Genomic DNA, 23462 nt, shown 5'->3' on the forward strand with positions numbered 1-23462 from the left:
TTCATAATCTTTGAGAATGAATAAGTCAGTATTATATTCTTTCAATTTTTAAATTTCTAACAATTTCGTTAATGATTAAATCACAGTGCTTGACATTAATTCTACAGCTTAATCATGAAAGCACTTTGAATTGGCATCTGGAAAAAAATTGTTTTCTGAGGATCAGATATTTATATATTATTATGAAAAATTTCAAATTTAAATTTGTGAATTTATAGTATGAAATATTAATAAAATAAAATTTCTCATTTTATTCTAGTTCTTATAAAATGTGCAAATTTATTAAAGGAAAGGTAATAATAAAATTAAATTTAACTTTCATTCTTGGTAATTTTCGGCTATAATTGTTGTGGTATATTTTTTGAACTAAAATTTGTAAAGAACATTTTAAATTTCTATAGGATATTTGAGAAATATTTATATTCAAAAAAAGAGAGATTTATAAAAACACAATATTGTCCCCTAACTGATGAGGGAAAATTTAAGATGTCATTGCAAGCCATGAATATTTATTCAATGAATATTTATTTTATTCACATATTTACTTTACACATTCTTAAAATATTTTTTTTATTTTAAAAATGAGCACTTTGCTTTGAGATCAAAACACTTATCAACCGAATATTTGAAATCCAATAAATTTTATACAACTAGTAAAATCAAGTTTTCATCCAGGGTTCTAAATTAAAATTATAATAATTTTTTTGACATTTTCATTATCTTCTAAAACGAATAGCAGTGTATAAACAAATATTTCTGTTTTAAAAAGTAATAAATGGGATTCAGAATCGTATTCAACGTTTTGCTTCAAGAATTGATGCAAGACATTTAAATTAAGGGAAAATCTTTCATTTAAAAAAATCAATCGATGCATGAATTCGCAAATAAATCATTTAGGTTACTGATTTAACATTGAAAATTAGAGTCTCGCGGTCACTTTTGCTTAAGTATTTGTGTTTTCTTGAAATTGTTTCTTTTCATCATAAATTATTTTTTTGAGCTCAAAAGTATTCGATTCATTGGTGGGCTTAATTTTATTGTGCCGATTTTTTTGGTTTACTTTTACTTAATCATGAAAATAAATGCAAATATTTGATGATAGGACATTATTTGATCGTCTTAAAAGCTGTGAGCGAGATAGAACGAAAGAGAGGCTGATGTCAAATAACCCAACGTTTAGAAACGTTTGACGAGAAGAAAACTGGCATAGAGAATTTCGTTGCAATTTCGATTGTGAAAAGTAAAAATGCAAACTACCACAAAAAACTGAGTTCAAGACAAAAATTTAAGGAAGGGGGATAAAGGAACAAACGAAGCAAAAAAATATGTTCTAAACTCTAAGATAAAAATAGTAAAGGAAGTTCTTGATCATAATATGAAATGTTAAATGTTTTTTATGGAAGCATGCTCATTAATTCATATTATCTTGATTTCTTCCTTATCGATATAGATTATCTTAAATTGCTATTCTGAATACTATGAATGAAAAATTTATCTGGTATGCTATTTGTTATTATATCGATTTTTGTGATTCAAAACTCTTAATTTAATTAAAATATTTTTTTGGGAATAATCTGAACTCATCTTTTAAAATGAGTATTAATGAGTGATATGCAACATAAGTATGTCCAATAAATTTTAAGCAGGGAATTATCAAAGTGGATTAAATTTATTCTATTTCATCGAATGTTTCTTGTCAAGCAATGGAAATTTTTTTACTATTTAACAATTTGTAGGTAGTTTCTGTCTTAACTCTAATTATTTGTCGCCTCTCAAAGCGTTTTTATAACCTATGTACAATTATTAAAAAAAACAATGCGCCGAATGCTTTTAAAGCAAATTCATACATCAATCAAGTTGATCTCATTTCAATTTATTATTCTTTTAATATTCGTTAACATATTAATAAATAAAATTCTGATTCGCTTTTGTTTCTGCTGGAAGTGATAAAATGCATAAAAAATATGCATTAATAAATTCATTTGCTCGGAAATCGTTGCATGACCGAAAAGAGGGCGAGTCACTTGACTTAGGCAATGCAATATTGTGATTTCTATGGTTTAGAAATAAATCGATTTTCAGCTGCATTCAGAGATTACCTTGGGATAATATATTTAACCTTTACAAAATTCTGCTTTAGCATACTATAAGAACTAATTTCGTTTTAAAAAAATACTTTAATCTCTTAGAAAAATTTGCATCCAAATAGGGGTTTAAAAACTCAATCAGAGGAATAAATTTCATTTTTTTGGATATTAATAGCTCTTAAGGCCAACACTATTTAAAAAATCGTTTTCTTTAGTTACAATTTCATATTTAAAAATAATTTGATGATAGATTATTTTAGAATTAACCGAATTATGAAAAAAATATATATATATTTTTATTAATGCATCCAACGTCTTACAAATCTGAAGGCGAGAGTTCTCAAGTTTTAGAATCCATGATTAAAATTGTAAATTCATAAAGACGATTATTTCTTAATGTATATTTTTTGCATATAATAATTTATACAAATATAATATTCATAAAAAATTACATTGGGATAGAGTTTCTCCTCAAAATTTTGAAGAAAAAGTAATTCGTCTTCCAATGAAAAATAATTATTCTGAAATTATTGTTTTCTCTTCGTTCAGAATTAATTACTTATATACTGGATTATTTCAAGTTATGTGTGATATATTCATACATTTTACATAATTTTCTAATAATTTTTCAATTTTCATCGTAATAGAATGCGATATAATTTCACTCAATTATCACAATACAGAAATATGTCATATAATACAGAAAAGTAGCAATTCACCGGTAGAATGCATTCTCAGATCCCCGTGCTTGTAATTATTATGACTGCTAAATTGCTGGATGGAAGAAAACGTCATCTTCATTAAGAACCATAGAAAATATAGCTCTTATTATTTTTTATTTTTTTCGAGTATAGTTTCCTCAAAATTTTTTTTGAGAATTGGCTAGATCAGTTTCATGATGATGGAAGTATACTATTCGTTTGTTGCTGGTTTCGTTAATGGGTCAGTTTTATCATTTCCGGTATTTTCATATTCCCATATGAAATCTATTGTTAAGGGATTTTGCGGGATTTTCTCAATATTAGTCTTATATTTTTGAGATTAGGAGATGCCGTGGTGCCTCCTTGTCAGCACGAATTATTTAGATTTTGATGCTAACTACTGTAGCGAAATTTACTGTTCATAGTAAATCTGTAAGCTCTCTTGGCGTACATCGCAATTTTCATTTCGTTTTTTTTAAATTGTTATTATTATTTTTTTCGCTGTGTTCATATGCCTGTTCTCCAAATGCTCACCAAACTATGTTTTTGATCTACCTTGTATACTTTAATATGGAACTGATGGACATTTGTTCTTGCTGTTTCATTTTCATTCAGCAACGTTTGGTTTTGATGGAGGAAATATGTTCCATGGATCGTCGAACCATTAACGTTTTACTTAAATATGACTTCTTTATGACTACATTTGACGTAAGCAAAAATTTGATTTTGCAGAGGGGGATGTTAAGTGCACCTCATATTAGAGCTGCAGATGAAATGGGGGAATCTAAACTGTTAATTATAAATCTATCTTTGATGTGGCTTGATTTCCACTTCATAATATTGAGAGAACTTAAATTTTAACCTATGTCCAGAAAAAATCCTATTTTTTTATAATATTATTATCGAAATGCCAATAAAATAACTCAAAATATGTAATATACTAGATGGGTGGACGCCTTTTCAAAACAAACAAAATTCGGATTTCTGTGCATTTTGGAATTAAATCCATTTAAGAAATACCTGCGTTTCCAACGAGTGCGAACACGATAGGTCCAAAAAATTAGATTTAGAGAAGCTTAGTGAATGGCTTTACTCTCAGAATTAAATCCTGCATGAAAATTTTCAAATTAATCTGTCCTCGAGCAGATTGTATGTTGACCTGTCTATGCATGTCAATGACTCAATAATATAACTTGATGGGTTCATAAATTATATCACATGATCATTACATTACAAAGCTCGATATGTGCACAATTTCCTTTTCATTCAAAGCGAATCATGTTAAAAATGCATGCATAATTAATTGTCTTTATTAAAACACGATATTGAACACAATTTATTTTATAAAAACTAATAACATGACCATGTGCAACAAATTCGAAAGAAGACGACTCCCATCAGTTCTTAATGCTTCATTAAGTTTTCTTAGGAATGTGGAGAAATGCTTTCAATAGATTCTGAAATGTCACTCTGACAATGCGAAAATGCAGTTTAGTTATTGCAATACAGATTATCCTGCATTTTAAAGCCCGATGCTTCTTGCTTTTATGTGTATCTAATATCACATTTTTTAAATTCTGATTGTGAATCAACAGGCGTCTAGCCTACCAATGAGTCCTAGCCCACCGTGGCTTTGTGCTAAGGTGAGTTGCAAACTCAGTTCAGTATTCTAAATTACAAGGAAAAAATCGTAATTTACATTGGCCTAGGATATATAAAGGGTTCCATTCGTCAAATGTTCTGCCATTTGCGCAAAATGGAATTTGGGAGAGAGATGCTGGCTGAGGAATCGCTCTCTTCGTCTGCCCAACTTACAGAATTTGCGATATTGCAAACAACAGTGATGTAATTTCTAAATATGAATTTACTAAAATTATACACTTTTCAATATTTCTAATTTAACAAGCAGAATTATCAATCCTTTAAGAAAATCCAGTTTCAGGACTGAGTAAGAAATTACGATTTTCAAGACAAGTTAATATTAAATACTGCATAATCATTTTGCTTTAAGTATTTCTTTTTAAAAGTCTTGGATTTTAATATGTGAGTTAGGCTAAATTTCAGTGTCTAATTTTTTATTTATTTTGATGTCAATGGGTCGCTATAGTCTAATATTTAGTAGATTAAATAATTCCTTTTACTATTTCATAACTGAAGTTCAAATATGGTAATAGAAAGAAAAATAACATTATTTTTTTAAAACAAAACCCATAAGTGCTCACCAGAATATTAGTATTTTCACTGTTATGGTAAATGTTCATAGTAATTTTTTTTTTGTGCATTCTTCTCGCTGATGTTTATTGAAGTAATTTAATGCCTTGCAATCAAACAGGCAGAAAACGTCCGATGGTTGCAATTTATTTAAAATTTAACTTCTCTGTCCCAACGTGCAATAATGCAGAGCAATTCCGGGTTTTTAAAGTCCGAGAGAAATCTACAATTAATGCCGACTCAATCTCCCGAATGTTTAGTATGTAAATTTGAGAATGTGGAAAAATCCGAAAGAAGAAACACAAAATAGGTTATTACTATAACCGTCATTTAGACTCTTGAGGAAATGCCATCGTCTTCTTTAAAATATCGACCTTATTACGGTGCATGCAATGCAGGAATTGCATGTAAAGAAAAGAAAATTCCTATACCCCTAAACAGTTTATATGGGTCAAATACCTTAATAATTTTTTTTTCAAAATTAGAAACGAAAAAATTAATTCAAATTCAAAATTAGATTCAAGTATGTACAATTAATTTTGTTATATCTGAAAGCTTTTGCAAAAAAAAAAAAATAAGGCGTAAATTGAAAGAAATATTTACTACTCAATTTAAGGAAGTACGATAAAGAATAATCAGTCAAATTATAATGGAAATTAATTTTCCCCCCTTCAAATCGTAATTAGAGGATTGTACTATTTCGCGTGATCTCTAACTGCTGTTTGCAATTTTAAACCTCATGGGAAGTTTTAATTTCTTCATTAATCTTACTGAGTAAAATTATTGTTTGTCTGTTTTAAGTTTTGCAGTGAAATTTATCTCATTACTTTTTCTTTCTATTGAATTTTCATAAATCACTTAATTTATGTTATACTTCGAAACGTCAGTCTTATTGAATGTGCATTATTTTCACTACAAATATTTTTGTCTTACATTCCTTGAGGCTGTTGTCAAAGAATATATATTGTGAAGGAATATTGTTTTAAAGTTATAAAAATCGAATATTATAAACTTAATATTAAGAAAAAGATATATTTTTTTGATTATTTAATAATATAATTTCGATATAATTATGTCAGTTATTAAGAAAGACGCATTTCTTTTAGAAGTTCAACAATTTAAATTGCTTAAAGTAATATAGGACTTATAAAAGAAATTATTAAAATTTGAATTCGAAGAATTTATTATGTAAGTAAATCTAGGCTCTCTTAGAAGAAATATATAACCCAGATTGCTCTTATAGTTATTGCGTAGTATTTATTGATTGGAAAATACTCAGGAAGATAGTTTTTTAACTCTTTATTTTTTGAAAAAAATCATTTTTAAAGAATGCATAGATACGTTATATTTTATTCGAGACAGATAGTGAGAAAATTGTTCGTTTCATTCGCAATTAATTATTCCATGTATGAATTACAACTTTGCAGTATCCTACATTTTATGTTATTACTTTCTGAATATTCGAAATAAGTATTTTTAATGCTGCAAAGAATGTTGTTTTGTTTTAATATATAAATAATATTGAAAAATATTCAGACTTGAAAGTTATTTATAAAGCTTTCAAGTTTTTATCATTAATTGAAAAACGTTGATATATGTGTGTAATTTCATAAAAACATATTGATTCTAAATTATATTCATGAACTTTGAAATTTATTTCCTAAAATGCTGAGACTTCAAAAAAAAAAACAAGAAACTCTTTTTAAAGCATGAATGTATTAATATATTGAAAGAAAGGCTTTTTTAATAAATAAATTTTATTTTTACTTTCTAGAATCAAATGTTCATAATATTATGGAATCTTCAGATAAAACTGATCAAAGAATGACAAAATGTGTGAAATCGTAATTTATCGGAACATACCATTTGATTGCAATTAATTTCCTAAAAATTTAGAATAGTACATTGTCACCGATAAAGCGATTGTAGAATAGGACACATGGAAGCGAGTGCCTTATTAATAAAAATGTCCCTTTTCAAAATTTTTACCAGCTGAAGTTCAATGAATGTGCATAAAAAATTTCGTGAAATCTTTGTATTTTCTTGAGCCACAATTTTCACGTTGTTTCAAAAGTTTTTGTCTGAATTTTCATATAATATTTCATTTAAATATTTTTCAGTTAATACTGAAATTTTTTAATATGGACAATGTTTAACGAATTAATAAATAAAATGCTAGGCTTTATATATCAATGATTGTGGTTGAAATATTACTTTATTAAAATAATCATAATCCAAAAGTTAATAATACAAGTTAAAGATTTATAAATTGTTAACCGCAATCCACTTATAATATTTCATATATAATATTTATAAGAGGAAAACTGATTTTAAATAAATCAAAACACGTAATTTTATTTAAACACTGTTTACTAATGTCAATGATTCGTAAAAATATGAAAGATTAATAAAACACGTATTTAATACAAAATTTTTAAAGTTTTGTGTCTTAGTTAAAATTAGGAAATCTATATTTTTGTACTCAAGACAAAATTTATTCCGATATAGGAATATTATGTTTCTTTGGTTTCTAGAATTTTAAACAAAACTTCTTACATTCCTATATTAAAATTCTTGTTTCTGCAAGAAGTTTCACTTATTTAGAAATTGTAATCATTTTAAACTTGATAATTATGCGATGGCAGAAAGCAATGATTATTGATTTCATAATTAAAGTAAATAATAAGTGAGCCTATACTTAATGCCTTTTTTTTTTATCACAGATGTACTTATGAAAAAAAATTAGCAGGTAAAATAGTGTTTGATAAAATATTTATTTAAAAAAATTAGAGAATACATAATTTAGATACAAGTAAACTATTATTTTGAAAAATTGCAATTTAATTTTTACTGAATAAAATATGAAAGCAAATAAATAAAAATAATACACGAATGGAAATTTTAAAATAAAATCAAGGAACTACATACAAATCGGCATAACTTAAAAACAAAGAAAACAGATTTGCATAAAGCTTTACAAAATACGAATTTCTCTCTTCTCTCAACAATTAAGCAATTGGTTGCGGCTATATATGAAGCTAGAAGAGCGCCATTTATCATATAAAATAGTGTGATTTAATGATTATCAAGAAGACATACTTACAAACCCATATATTTAAATGTACTGACATTCAGTATGTCGAGTGGGAAAATGATTTCAACAATTCTGATTGCTTAATATGTCTATTGATATAGATACCATGAATTATATGCCTACTAAGTTAATTTCGATAAAAAATAATAAAGAATGAAAGACATTTCCTTTCCTATCACCGAAATAAAATATCAAACAATTCTTACTGCTTGTTGTGACTGCTGGAAGGAAAGAAAAATTATTCCAGACGTACAATTATCTCCTGTCATCGGTGAAATCGGTGATATACTCTGTGAACCAATCTACTTCATTGAACGTTTCTTCGAAGTACGAAACAACCAGAGGACTTTCCTGTAACTCACTAGACTTGTATAGTGTGGACTATATGTCTATTAAATGACTTCGGAACAAAAAACACCGATGAAAGGATATTTTATTTCCTATTCCCAATTATAGGCCATTATTACTACTTGTTTGACTTTCCAAAAAAAAAAAGTAAAGAATGAAAAAGATTTCCTTGTCTATCACCGAAAGAAAATATCAAGCAATCCGTATTGCTTCTTGTGCCTGCTGGCATGAGTAAAAAAATTTTTATTAGAGACATAAAGTTATCTCCTGTTATTGACTAACTAAATCAATGATATATTCCGTGAATCAATCTATTTCATTCAACGAATCTTCGGAGAACGAAACAACCAGAGGACATTCCTGTAACTCCCTGGACTTGCATAGTGTGGACTATATGTCTATTAAATGACTTCGAAAGAAGAAAAAAAAAAAACGAGGAAAGAAAATTTTATTTCCTATCCCCAATTATAGGCCTTAGTCCGACAGGATATACTTCCAAACAAAAAATAAGGAATGAATGAAAAACATTTCCTATCACCGAAATAAAGTATCAAACAATCCTCATTGCTTCCTGTGTCTGCTGAAATGAATAAAAAAAATTAATCCAGGGGTACAGTTATCTCCTGTCATCGACTAACTAAATCGGTGATATAGTCTGTAAATCAATCAACTCTGTGATTCATTCAACGTCTCTTCGGAGAACAAAACTACTAGAGGACTTTACTGCAACTTACTGGACTTGCTCAATGTGGACTATATGTCTACTAAGTGACTTCGAAACAAGAAAAAAAAAACGAGGAGATGGAATTTTATTTCCTATCCCCAATTATAGAACTTTATGCCGAATGGATATACTACCAAACAAAAAATAAGGAATGAATGAAAAACATTTCCTATCACCGAAATAAAGTATCAAACAATCCTCATTGCTTCCTGTGTCTGCTGGAATGAATAAAAAAAATTAATCCAGGCGTACAGTTATCTCCTGTCATCGACTAACTAAATCGGTGATGTAGTTTGTAAATCAATCAACTCTGTGATTCATTCAAAGTCTCTTCGGAGAACAAAACTACTAGAGGACTTTACTGCAACTTACTGGACTTGCTCAATGTGGACTATATGTCTACTAAGTGACTTCGAAACAAGAAAAAAAAACGAGGAGAGGGAATTTTATTTCCTATCCCCAATTATAGAATTTTATACCGAATGGATATACTTCCAAACAAAAAATAAGGAATGAATGAAAAACATTTCCTATCACCGAAATAAAGTATCAAACAATCCTCATTGCTTCCTGTTTCTGCTGGAATGAATAAAAAAAATTAATCCAGGCGTACAGTTATCTCCTGTCATCGACTAACTAAATCGGTGATATAGTCTGTAAATCAATCAACTCTGTGATTCCTTCAACGTCTCTTCGGAGAACAAAACTACTAGAGACCTTTACTGCAACTCTCTGGACTTGTGTAGTGTGGACTATATGTCTACTATATGACTTCGAAACACAAAAAACTAGGAAAGGAAGTTTTATTTCCCATCCCCAATTATAGGCCTTTATGCCTAATGAATTGATTTCCAAACAAAAAATAAGGAAAGAATGAAAGACATTTTTTTTGCCTATTGCCGATTTATCAGGGCGATGATTTAATAAGTGAAATAACAATATTTACACTCCCTGAATGAGAATTTGTGGGTGTTAGTCGCAATGCATTCTATCAAATCCAAAGATATAAAAGCTCAGAGCTTTTTAATGTAAACAATTTGAAAATGCATTTTTATATAAATGCATAAAATGTCAAACGATCCTGTCTGTTTGGTGTGGCTGCCGGAGTGATATAAAAATAAACTTTCATTTCGGACGTAGAGTTATTTATCGCCATCGAATAATTGATTCTGTGACATGCTTTGCGAAACAGCCAACTCCATTCAAAGTAACTTTGAAAAAAGATTTAAAAAAAAAAAAACTAGACGTTTTTTTTCTGTTATCCTCTAGACTTAAGTACTCTTTTTCGTGTTTTTTCTGCGAAAGCTTTCTCATTTTCGAAAGGTTTTTCTTTCTACTAGTATGATTAAAAAAAAGACAAAATGAAATAAATTTTTAGACAACAACATTTATTGTCAAGAACGGTGATACTATAAAATGAGATGGAAAAAGGTCTATTTAATCAGAAATTAACTATGCATAGAGACTTCTTTCATTTTCAAGTCAATTTCCGTCTAGTAGAAGGAATTATGGTTTCTTTCTCATCAGAAATGTCCTAGAGATAAATCCTTTAAATCAATTGCAGTATTCAGAGAATTAAAAAAGGTTCAAACGAAGACTTATAGCAGCAATGAAGATAAAACCAGTCTTACTGAAATCGCACAGCGTCCTCATGAAGTTGCATTTTTCTATAAAAGTAGCAGTATTCAATTAATTTATTATTGATTTATTAAATTACCTACAAAAATTAATTTTTTTACGTAAAACTATGGTAATTAATGCTGTACAGAGTGCGGTTTAGAGTGCTTTTGATATTTAAGAAATGAAATGTATTCAATTTTAATGAAAAAAATTTCTCAGTCGATAATTAAGCACTATTAATGCTATAAAATTATGAAATCAATCAAATAAGTAAAATTTGTCATTAGAGTGAAATACTAATGGAAACCAAATTTAATCAAATTGCACGAATCGTTGACAACATAAATTTGAAAATATTCCAATAGTGTACTTTCATTTAGAAATTCAACCTTACGAGAAATAGTATAAAAATGATACACTTAAGTATATGAATGTGAAACCGATTATAAAATTATGCCTATAAAATAAAATAATAAAAATAATAACTTAAAAATTTATAAATATAAACGAGTATATATATATATATATATATATATATATATATATATATATATATATATATATATATATATATATATATATATATATATTAATCCTTTGAAGCAATCTAATAAAAAGCTTTAAAACTTCTTTTTAACAAAGATCGCGAATAAAAAACCACGTTGGATTTTGTTTTAAATATAAGTTTCAGATATTTATTCGGTAAAAATTTTCATGGATAGATCTTGAGATTCTCATAATTTCATTAAAAAAAAGTAAAATTTCAACCACTTTTTTTTAAGTCCAATTTAATTGTGTTTGGATTAAATTAGATAGAATTTAATATTATTTACATTATATTAAATTTTATTCTTGTAGTTTCTGAGATAAAATTTTCAGATGGCCAATATCTGAAGAAATATTGTTCGTGTATTTAAAAGATGCCTTAAATTCAGTCAGCAACTGAAATTAAAAAATAAAAACCTTATGTTTTTACATGGTGATCATTCCTACGTAGTTGGTTTTGAATGAAGCAGTTATAGTTTAAATATTATAAAGAATTAAGAAATTAAAATGAACTAAGTGAATCAGAAAATCATTTAAAATTATAATAGCAATATTTTTTTTAGTTGACAATTTTTTAGCGCATTTAATTTTATATTTTGAGAATTTAGAACATTTTTGAAGTCTCAGTTTTTAAAAATCATTTTGTTTCGATGTTTAAGTGAAAGTGTTTTGTTAAATTTTTAATCAATCAGATAATAAAGAACTTTAGCATATATATATGTTATTATATCTCTGTTAAAACATGAATGTCGCTTTTGTCTTTGTATAAATTTTAATATCATGTAGAAAATTTATAATTGATTTTTTGTTAAAATAATTTATGATTTTATGTATTTATATATGCTATATGATTGCTGCTTATTTCTTAATTAATTTAATATTTTAAAAAGGGGAAAAGTAAAAAATGAAAAATATTGGAAAAATATAGAAAAAAAATATTTTAAAAAAATACAAAAAAAAAAAAAAATTAAAAATAAAAAAAGAAAGAAAAAATATCAAAAAAGAAAAAAAATATTAAAAAGAAGAAGAAATATATATATATATATATATATATATAAAAATTTTAAAAAATAAAGAGAAAAAAATACAAAGAAAAAGAAAAAAAATGCTTAAAATGAAAAAAAAAATATATAGAAAAGAAATAATATAAAAAATAACAAAAATTTAAAAAAAATAAAAATTTCCCTTAAAATTAGCTTATTTTATAATTGTAGTAAATAATGATTTGATTTCAATTTGTATTGACAAAGTATCCTTATGTATTATTGTTTGCCATTTATCTACTGAAGAGATATTCTAATATTTGGCTTTTTATATAAAATGTAAAATATTATATTTTATCAATTTATGTAAATATATAATGTTCAAGATTTTTTTTTTGACACTGAAGTATATAAAAGTCCTGGAAAAGAAAAGAAAGATGTTTGTAGTGCATCTGATGTTTTGTATAAAATTATAAGAACAATTATCGTTCTTTCTGAATTATTATTTCTAAAAAGCACTATCTATCTCTTTTAAAAAATATTAGTAATATCGTTTCCTAATTGTTCATTGTCATTGAGCATGATGAAAAGGTTTGTGTTAATGGCCTCAGATAATATTACAATTTTTATAAGTAAAAAAACTAATTCTTTTAATTATAAAATTTAGAGAATTATCAAGAATTTTGTAATTTTGACATAAGTTTAATTAACAAGGATATGAAAATTATCTTGAGCAACCTGGGATTAATCTATAGTTCTTTTTAGAAAAAATTATTATTTAAATCAATTTTAAATTGAATGGTGTTAAATAATTTCTGATTGAAATCCATTATATAATTCATTCAATTGTTGGATTAATTGTTACGATGAAGTTTATCATTCAATTCCCTCAGCGCTCTAAGGGCATCTGGAATGAGTCTTCTAATGGAACATAAATAACTCTAAAAAAATAATGATTAAATTATTTATTTTTATGTTGAATGAATTTATATATATTGCTGAAGCTAAGAATTTATTTCAAATCAGTATTAGTTCAAATTCGGAGACCTTTGAAGCAGCATTGAAAATTAAACACTGTCCTCCTAAATTATAATGAATTAATTTATAATAAGAAAAAATTATTTCCTTTTTAAATTTTTAAGTTAATATTTTACCCTTAATCCAAACTCAGTTCACTGCAAAACTTCGTAATTTGTAGATCAAAATTACTTGAAATTTCAAAATTGTTAGTGACTATTAAATTAAATTGTAATAAGAATTGCTAACTAAAACACTTTCAAGAAAATCATTAAGTTTAAAATCTTAAAATCCCAAAACTAATGCTTTATTTCTGTATGTTTAGATGTTGCGTTTTTTTTTTCAATTACATTCCCAGAGCGCATTGAGCCATTAATATACTGTTTATACATGAAGAAAATAAGGGTACTATTCCTTTTAATTTATAAAAACCCATGCAAACTGCTTCAAAAAACAATTCTAAAAGAACCAATTCCTACCTTTCCAAGAACTAAAATTCGCTATTGGCATAAAATAAATTTTTAAAGTGAGAAGAATGCACTCATATTGCTTTAATTAAATATCTACGATATCCGATTTACAAGAGAATCAATAGTAAAGTGTAATATCTTTCTTGATTCAACAACTGAAGTTCTCATTTGGGTAGACTGCTTTCAGCGCCCAGTAAATAAAATTTCATGTCAAATATTATTGCCTGGAACTATAGCGTCCCAAACATTTCAGTATTAATTATCAAAGAATTTTATCTTTTTTTTCAAAAATTACATGAAAAGCATGAAATTCTTTAACCATTGAATTTATAACATCAAATCCTCATTACTTAGAAGTGCGTTTAATGTATATATTTCCTGCCTCATTTTAAAATGCATTTTTTTTTTTTAGGATTTAATGCACCCTTTTTGTTGCTTAAATTTTATGTTAAATCCCAATTGAAAGAATATTTATAATAATGATGCTTATTAAAATGATTTCAGTTCTGCAAAATCCATATATAAATAGTTATTTATATGCATTAGTGAATATTACAATGCTTGATGTTCAAACTATTTTATTCAAAGGAATTGCATGATGGCTAAGAATTCATTTTATACCGCCAATTATTTAAAATAATTTTGGATTTCTCTTCTTTGAATGAATAATTGATTCCCAAACTTTTCTTTAAATTATCTTTGGGTTGGGAGCATAAATCGAATATATATTCATTATGTCCAATGTATATAAAAAAAACTACCAAATGATAACGAATTGGGCATCTTATTTTTTTTAAGTCAAGTAACTTCAAATGTATGGATGTAATTTACATTAGAACATCAAAAACTGCATCATCTTTTGTACCACCCCCACCCGTTCTGCTGATACATTTTTGAGCTGATATCAGAAAATACATAACATGCTATAATCGTCTGTGCAAGGGAAAAGTTGCATTCACTTTAATTTTAATAACTGTGGTTTGATTAAATCAATAGATAAAACAGCGAATATGGAAGAAACGTGCCACATATTGCTTCAGAATTATAAAAAATCCTACTTTTAATTAATAAAAAGTAATTTAAACCTAAGAAGACAAAAACGCAAGCTAACAAATGAATAATTCAAGCATTTCAAAGATAATGTATACTCTGGCAAAGCGATTTGATACTCTTTATAATTTGGACCACAAATTTTTTCAATCTTTTAAAGGAATAAGGAAAGCGATAATAAAAGGAAAGAAAAAAGAATTTAAAATTACAAAATAAAATATTAAGTGATTCCGTCAGTGCATTTTAAATCTTTGTTCTGCGTGGAAATGATTCAGGTACGAAATTTAGTCGTAGATTGAATGCTAATTACCATTTTTCCCCATTCAAAATCCTTTAAGGTCTTGTGCTCGTTTGTTGATATGGAAAGAAATGTTTCACGAGCTAGTTGTTGTCAGACTAACAGGATTTCCACATTTTTTGCAGCTATCGATGTCGTTATTATTTAAGTTCTACCTTCGGCAGAAAGTAGGAAAAGGACCCTTTCGTAATGTGAAATAGAATGTCGTTCCGATTCCACTCTACCAAATGAAAAACTTCTAACAAAACTTCGATCACAATTTTCTTACCAATTTTATTTACTCTGATGTCTATCCTGGGACACTGGGATGTCTATAAATTCTCCATTGTTTTCTTGGCTAAGGTGCCTGAAGCTTCATAGCTCGTATGGTACTTAGTTTAGTGAACTTATTTTTTATCCTACAATAGAACAAGAAAAACTGTTGAATTTCATTCATGATGGTGTTGGTATTTTGGAAGTTTGAACATAGGTTGGGGACATACTCCGGCGTCATTTCAGATTTTTTCCTTCTTATCTTGTAAGCTCACAGATTCTGCATCATGTTCTATTTCTAGAAGATCCGTCTTGAGAACGGAGTAATGAATGTCAAGCTTTCCTATCCGATTCTATTTATGAGACATGGGGATGTTTAGCAAGGAGTGAAATATACTCTCGTAACTATACCACATCTGAGAGTCAAACATAAAGATACTGTGTCATTTTCCTGGGTTGCAATCCTTGTTGAGTGAGTCGCGTTGTTTTGTAATCTATTGCGAAAATAGCTTGTTTAATAAACGGTTATTTAGACCATCTTTTGTAACTACAGTACATTTCATATTCATGGGTATTAAGATACAAACAAACAGAAAGGCTTCGAATTAGTACAGTTGTGTTTGATGTTTTAAATTGTTTGGAAATGTAAATATAAAATGTCTGTTGTATGGTGCTGAACATTCTGTGAGAGAATACAAAACTGTAATAAATGTTGAATGATTCTTTCAAATTAACAAAACAAAAAACATATAGAAAACAAAAACCAAATTCATACCGAGATGGAGTTTCTTTTTGAAGCTCCACTTGATTCTTGCTTTTTTAGCGCGGATTTTATGAAAGAATTATAAGATTGGATTGGTTGATCTTGCTATCTCTATTGCTTTTGGAATTCATAAATGTGATGTGCATTTTCCGGGCCAAATTATTGAGTCTAAATCAGGGGTTTATAAATTTGAACTATGATGATAAAAACAACGAGTTCCATTCTACACGCTAAACGTTCTCATGCATTTGAATTTCATATTTTTGTGCAATATAAAAAACTGGCTTTGACTTAGTATGCACGGATGAATCTGGCTCCAAAAACGCACAATATCGCATTCGTGACCAAATATTTTCAGTATTAAAGTACAAATGAACAAAAGAAAAGACATTTTTTTTTCTCAGAGGTATTATGGAGAAGCTATTGATATGATGATTCCATAATCCAAATTCTTATATCATGCTTTGTGATTCTCCATTTATATAGCTTTCGGCTTGGATGTAATGAACGAAAAAATCTATAGTAAAAAAATCAATTTTAGTATTGGTATTCTGAAAAGTAAATACAAATCTAGAATCAAAGGGCGTATAAAAATATTTAAAAAACAAAAATTAAAAAAAAAATCTTTTTTGCCGAGGACGTCCTTATAATCCTTCGAACTTATGTGAATCGAGGACCGGTGGGAAGAAACTTATAAATTAACATACGAACTAGTATTAGAATTATTTAGGTAACTTTTCCCAATGTCTGTGCAGTCAGTTTTAGTTACAAACTCATCATTAATCCCCGATAAAGCAGCAAAAATTGACGAAAGGTTTTCGAAAGACGTCGCCATCTCCAATAAATACGAAAGCTAGTCGTGCACATGATGTGGTGTTGCCACCGTCCTGTGGTGATTGGTCTTGGGTGTACTTAGGAGGCTATGCCAGCCGTAGCTTAGCTGCTGGTAAGGTCTCCCAAGCCGGTTAGGCCGGCGTCGAGGTACCAGACGAAGACCACACTCTGGTCCTCCAGGTTGGGGAATGGGCGTGGTTGAAACAACTCTACTCTGTAAAAAAAAAACCACTTGGTACGTAATCTCTCATAAATAAATTTTCCGGCCTGGAAGAAAATTCTTGAGAAGGCCAGGTCCCACCATGGCTGTCGTGCCACTGAGGAAGGAAGGAATCATACCAACTCTTTAAAGGAGTTTAACGTTTAAAGGACTGTATCTGTATTGGAGTCAAAGAATTTCAGGTTCGAACCCGATTGCACTAATGATAAATTCGGACATGACGCACGTAAAATTTGTAGTCTTCGGTGAAATGCCTTCCCGTGTGGAACTCATCATTTGGAATGAAGGCCATATTTCCGAGGTTCTTTACTAAATTGCTCTAGTGACCCTTTCAAAGTGAATTTAATATAATTGAATTAAACTAATCTAGAGAGGAAAGTCTGTGTGTCTATATAAAAAAAATTTCATTCCTATAATAATGGAATAGCTAGTGGTCAAATTCATAAGTTTAATCCAGGTTTACTAAATAAATTATATCAACACTAATAACATTTGAAAAATGTTATTATAAGAATGACAATAAGGTCCGTTGATATGCTTGTCCTTGTGATCTTGCAAAATAACGATATTGGAGAAGTGAGAAGGTGATGACTGACTTCCCGAAAAACTCTCTTCGCCTATTCGTTAGAGAGATTTGTATGAATGTAACGAGTTTGGTGAACAGATCAGATCGTTTGGATCAGGTCTTTTAATCAAATCTACATCAATTCTGAAAAAATATATATATATTGGATTTGTTCTGAAACTCGCTCGTCTCCAGTTCAGGTATGCACTTCTCATTATCTGTCATTTCACCACAAACGTGTGAGCGGAGTTTCATTGGCCATGAGATTGTAGAATGTTTTGTTAACTATCACTAGATGTGTCATTCTCTTTGGGGTGAATATTCTATCCGTGATCCGCTTGGATCTAGGCTGTTTAGTTGGTTAAGACTCCTTCGGCATTTCAGTGTTCTAAATTTAGGTTGTCCAAATTAATATGAATAATGGATTTTTATTCACTGTCAAAGATTTTTAGATGGGATGTTGTGTGGCTCGTACAAGGAGATTATGAATTGCGTAATCAGTTCAAGTGCCCTTACAATTTTTGGTTTGTTTCAGTCTGTCAGTTTGCTCAGATGTGATGGTAGAAAATCTACAGTCTCAGGCATTATCAAGTCTGAGCATTAAATCACGTAATGAGGATTTGTTGGATGGTCTGGAATATATTTCTATGAAGAAATGAAGACAGAATTTCAATTACTTAAGCTGTTCTTTTGTCTTTTTAGTTTTGTCGTTAACATGTCATTTATTGAAAAATAAATAACCTCAGAATTCTTAAACAATATGCTACTTTTTTCCCTTGAATTATTTTCTATTCATAATAGGCACGATAAAAAGTTTAGCTAAAAATGATGGTGCTTTACAGGTTACTTTTAAATGCAATCGAAACTAATTCGCTTTCTACATTATTCAACAATTCATTGGCAGACGATATGTTCTCCAGAATTTTTTTGATTATTTTGAATCAAAATTATCAGCCATTAATTTCTTTCGAAAAGAAATAATCTTTTTACTATCCACCGAAGTAAAAAGATTAAAATACTTCTTTTAAGTCTTTATAATATAATGTTACATTACATATTGCAAACGTTTTGAGTATTCTTAAAATCTAAAACCTCTTAGTTAATTTTTAATTAATAATACAGTGCATGTCTGCAGAACTCTTTACAATTTTAATCCATCTTCTCAAGAACAGATGGTAATGCTTTGTTAATAAGTTAGTTTTCGCCATGAAAAAGATGTATTTAAAAAAATATTGTGAAAATACATATAGGTTCAATATAGTTCCTTGTGTAATGTTTAAATAAGCAAAACATGCGTTTAAGCGCAATTTTAGGGTTTCAAACTTTGTAGAATACTGTGAAGTATTATAATACAATATTGCAAAAAGGATTTTACTCCATTGTTTCAATTTTTTTCCGTTAGAAAATTTTCAAAAATTGTGTTCTTTTATTTAAGAAAATCTATCGAAACGCGTGATTTTAGGAAGTTTTCAAAGTTGCAAGGGATTAAAAGGCATTTAAATGCCAGCAGTGTGAATAATTGCACACTAAAACTGCAAGTTATCTTCAAAGATTTTAACACTTTATGAAATATTAATAAGTTCAATCTAAATTGGGCAGAGAGCAAAATAGAATTTTTTTAGAATATTGAAATCAATATTTTTCCAACATAATGTTGAGATAGCATTGCTAGAAGGCATTCAAAATTTTAACTTTTTAATTCTACTAATTGATAATTAATTCTAAAAATATTAAAATATAATGAATCGTCATTAAAAATGTACATTTGTTTAAAAATTTATAATGTTTCGCTCTCTTGGACTGTATAATTTATTATTAATTTCCATACATCCAAACATAATGCGAATTCAAGTTAAATAAAAGTGTCCAAAACTGGGTCATGCAACATTTTGATGCTTATATTTTCAGGAAAATCTTCAATGAAAAGTGTTAAGCAGTTTTTAACATCCTGATTGGGATTTACGAAACGAACGACGAAACAAAATTAAAATAACAAAATTAAATTAACAGATTTAAAAGAATTGGTATCTAAGAATACAATAGGAATAAGAACCGAGATTCAAAATTAATAAATTTATATCCGTCTATATAAACATCCCAAAAATTCAATGAAATGGCAAAGTCAATATTAATTATAACAGTCTTTATTAGAATTTCAGATGAATTTCCCGCAATTTTAATCTAATTTACTTCATTTTCCTACTTTTTATTAAACTTTTCAACATTCATTATATGATATAAACCGATTTTTGGGTTTTATGAAATATTTATCGTTCACGTTCCAGTGTTTAAAAATAGAATTAATGATTTTGGTCGGATATAAAAGCATGAGATTATTTATGCGATTTCAATTTTAAAATGAAAGCAAGAGTGGTATTTTCATTGTATTTAAATTGCATAAATTGAAAGCAAAACATGCATAAATTTATTGTAAACCTCGATTATAATGAACTTTTTACTTTAAGTATCTTTAATTGTCTGAATACATTTCATTGAAAATGAGAATATTTAAACTGTAATTTGAAAAATATATTGACTTCGTATACTTAATGATGACTATATACGCAGAAAATCACAAAAAGCATCTGGTGTTATCTACTATATATTGATCTGATAAAAATGAAATAAAAGCAATTGATCCTGTGAAAAAGTAAAATATTCATTTGGAATATGAATATCTATTGCTCAGTTTAAGTAGAGTTACATGTATACAGAATATAAATGCATTCTTTGATATTTCTTAAAACATTCCAAAGTAAATCCGGTTCATGAGAAATATATTTCTTGCTTAACTTTACTGTTAATATATATTCTCTGAACCTTAAGAATATTGATTTAATCCAAATTTTTGAAATATTTTTTATAGTTGCCTTTTCTAATAAAATAATGCAGTGACCAATTAATTTTTATTTAGTTGTTTCATTTCTTTTGCTTGACAAGAAACGTAATTGATCTTTCTAATATATTAAAATTCAAATCTCGAGAAATATTAGATTACGCTTTGTTATCTTTTGAAATTGGAATGTGTAAACAAAATTGCAACTTTAAAGTTAGTGCATTTGGAAACCTAATTAAAAATACATGAAGCGAAATACCTGAAAATAAGGTATTTTTAGGAATTTAGTAAAATAGAAATGGGAAAAAAGAAACTGAAGGAACAATCGATTTCTGCAATATCTTCTCCAGAATTAATATTGTCTTGAAAAAAGAAATAACAGAATAATACGTATCAGTAGCAAACAGAAATTTTGTACTAGTTGAAATAAAAACATCTGTGAAATATGTAGATCAATACACATGGATAAATTCAGAGAGATAAATAGCGTCAGTCCTTTTTAGTGTTAAAATCTCAATACTGAGATAGTAAATTAATAAAATATGCTTAAACAATTGGATCTCTTAAAATCCCTCTTAAATCTATAAATGAAAGTCAATTTGACCTTGCATTAGAAGCACAGAAGCATATCACCAAAATTATTTGAGCGTTGCTCCCATATGTTCCGGGGTTCATTATAAAATTAGTCGAATAAATTTTAAGGTTTTACACATTAACCCTTTGCACTCAAGATGGGACTTTCGGCCTCCGCTTACTTCGTTGCTACAACGGGAGCGAAAAAGTCCGCGAGTGTAAAGAGTTAAAGAATAGTCAGCCAAAGTAATCGAGCAGATTCATTGGAGCGTTACGAAATTTAATTTGATTGTAAAAGGTGATGTCTTTCTAATAATCGTAATGAAACTCTGAAGGGTGCAAATTTATGTCATAAGTATTTAGAGTAGTTTAAAATAAATACTTTCAAGGGAAAAAAAAAGGTGGAACGTATTCAATATTTATATTTTAGTGAGCATTACTCTATTAGCTGTGGATTCAAATGTATTGAAAAATTGTTGTTTATCCCTTTCGATTCACCAGCGAAGTTCATTTATTTTGTATATATCCAGTATTTTTTTTTAAGATCCATTCTAAAATAAGAATACCCTGAAATAGGCTCCTCAGTTTTTGATTTCCAAATGAATTTAAAATGTGCCCGTAAAAAGACATAAACATTTCTATTGTTTTTCAGATTTTTTTTTTTCAAAGCGAGAGTTCAGAGTTCTTAATTATATAATTAATTTTTTTATTCAGAATTGAAATTTAATTTTCTTTTATTGCAAATAGCAACAACAGAATGCATTACAAATATCTCAAACCTAAGAGTTATAAATTCTATGATTTGGCTCATAAAACCGGCCGAGAATACCCAAGGAAATATTTAATATTTTTTTGCTAAAGTCTATAAGTAGTTATTCTTTAGAAAATTCGAAACCTAAATCATGCAAAGATTTGATTTCCTGACCACTCCTAATGTTAGCGATGATATTTAATATTTGATATGTCCAAAAAAAAAAGCATTTTCAAGATATGCATGAAAATGATAATTTTGAACCAAAGCTTATCTTAATGTAAGTCTTATCCGGCACTGGTGAGATCACAGGCGTGATCTTATACAGGAAATATAAAATGTTAAGGTATTCGTTAGCATCTAATTCGGCGTAACACTACACTATAGAGTAATTAAAATGCCCATTGAATGCTTTTGAGCTCAAATTCTCAGGGATTTTGATTTTTCAAAGATGCATTCTTTAAAAATGTTACAACGTGATTTTAATCTCATTATTTGCATCTGTCCCCTTTTTTATTTCCTCGTACATAAAGAGCAAGCGTTGTAAACAACAAAAACTCCGGATTCGAGATATTGATGATTTCAGACCTGCCTGAGAACGAAAAACGTACTTTTGGAATTTTGACTTTCTGAGAATACAATGATGCATCGAGCTAGTCGAGTGAAATTTGATATGTGATCTTTACACTAAATTTATAGAGGTGTTTTGTTTTCGAAACATTCAGAACAAGGGTTGAGCAAGTAGGCACAATACCTATGAAACTTAAGAAATTAGATAAATAAAACTTAGAGCACTTTCTTGGTACTTAGTACGTAGTACAGTATAGATCAATATCAGGTTTAGAACCAAATTCATGAACGGGTTAACGATTTAGCGCTCTTTGCAGTTGCACGCATATAAATATGATAACTTAAAAATATAATTATTTATATAAATTAAATTTGGTATGTAATTTTGTTTTCAAAATTTGTAAATCTATATCTAATTTTTATTTGAATCGTATGAAGAAAGGGCATTCAACATTCGAAAATGGTTTTCTTCAACATAATGCTAAACTCAAAATCCTCATTTGCAACATTGAAAATAAAATATTTGAATTCTTGTAGCATTCACAGTCTTTTTGAGGGTGAAATAATTTTTATATGAGGAAAGAGGAATCATATCACAATTTAAATTTAGGAGTATCAGAGATGAGTTTCAAAGGATAACGCCCGGAAGTTGAATCTAAGCTTTCTTTAAGCTTCGTCTAAGGTTTTAGTTTTTATTTTTAAACTGCGTAAAATTGGCAGAAAACTTGAATGGCATTCACTATAGATATTTTTTCGTATTGTGTTAAGAAGAATATAAAGAATGTTTAATTCAGTGCTTTAGAATAAGAATTAACAATCGTATTACGCTTAGAATTTCAAAGATTATTTTTTGGTCAAAGCAATGTCTATGCAATGGAATGAATTATGTCTCCGTTAGGAATTTTGCCTGAAAATGTAGCATTGATTGAAAATGAGAAAATTAGGCTCC

This window comes from Argiope bruennichi, chromosome 6 (assembly GCF_947563725.1).
Source record: "Argiope bruennichi chromosome 6, qqArgBrue1.1, whole genome shotgun sequence".
In the NCBI taxonomy this organism is placed as follows: domain Eukaryota; kingdom Metazoa; phylum Arthropoda; class Arachnida; order Araneae; family Araneidae; genus Argiope; species Argiope bruennichi.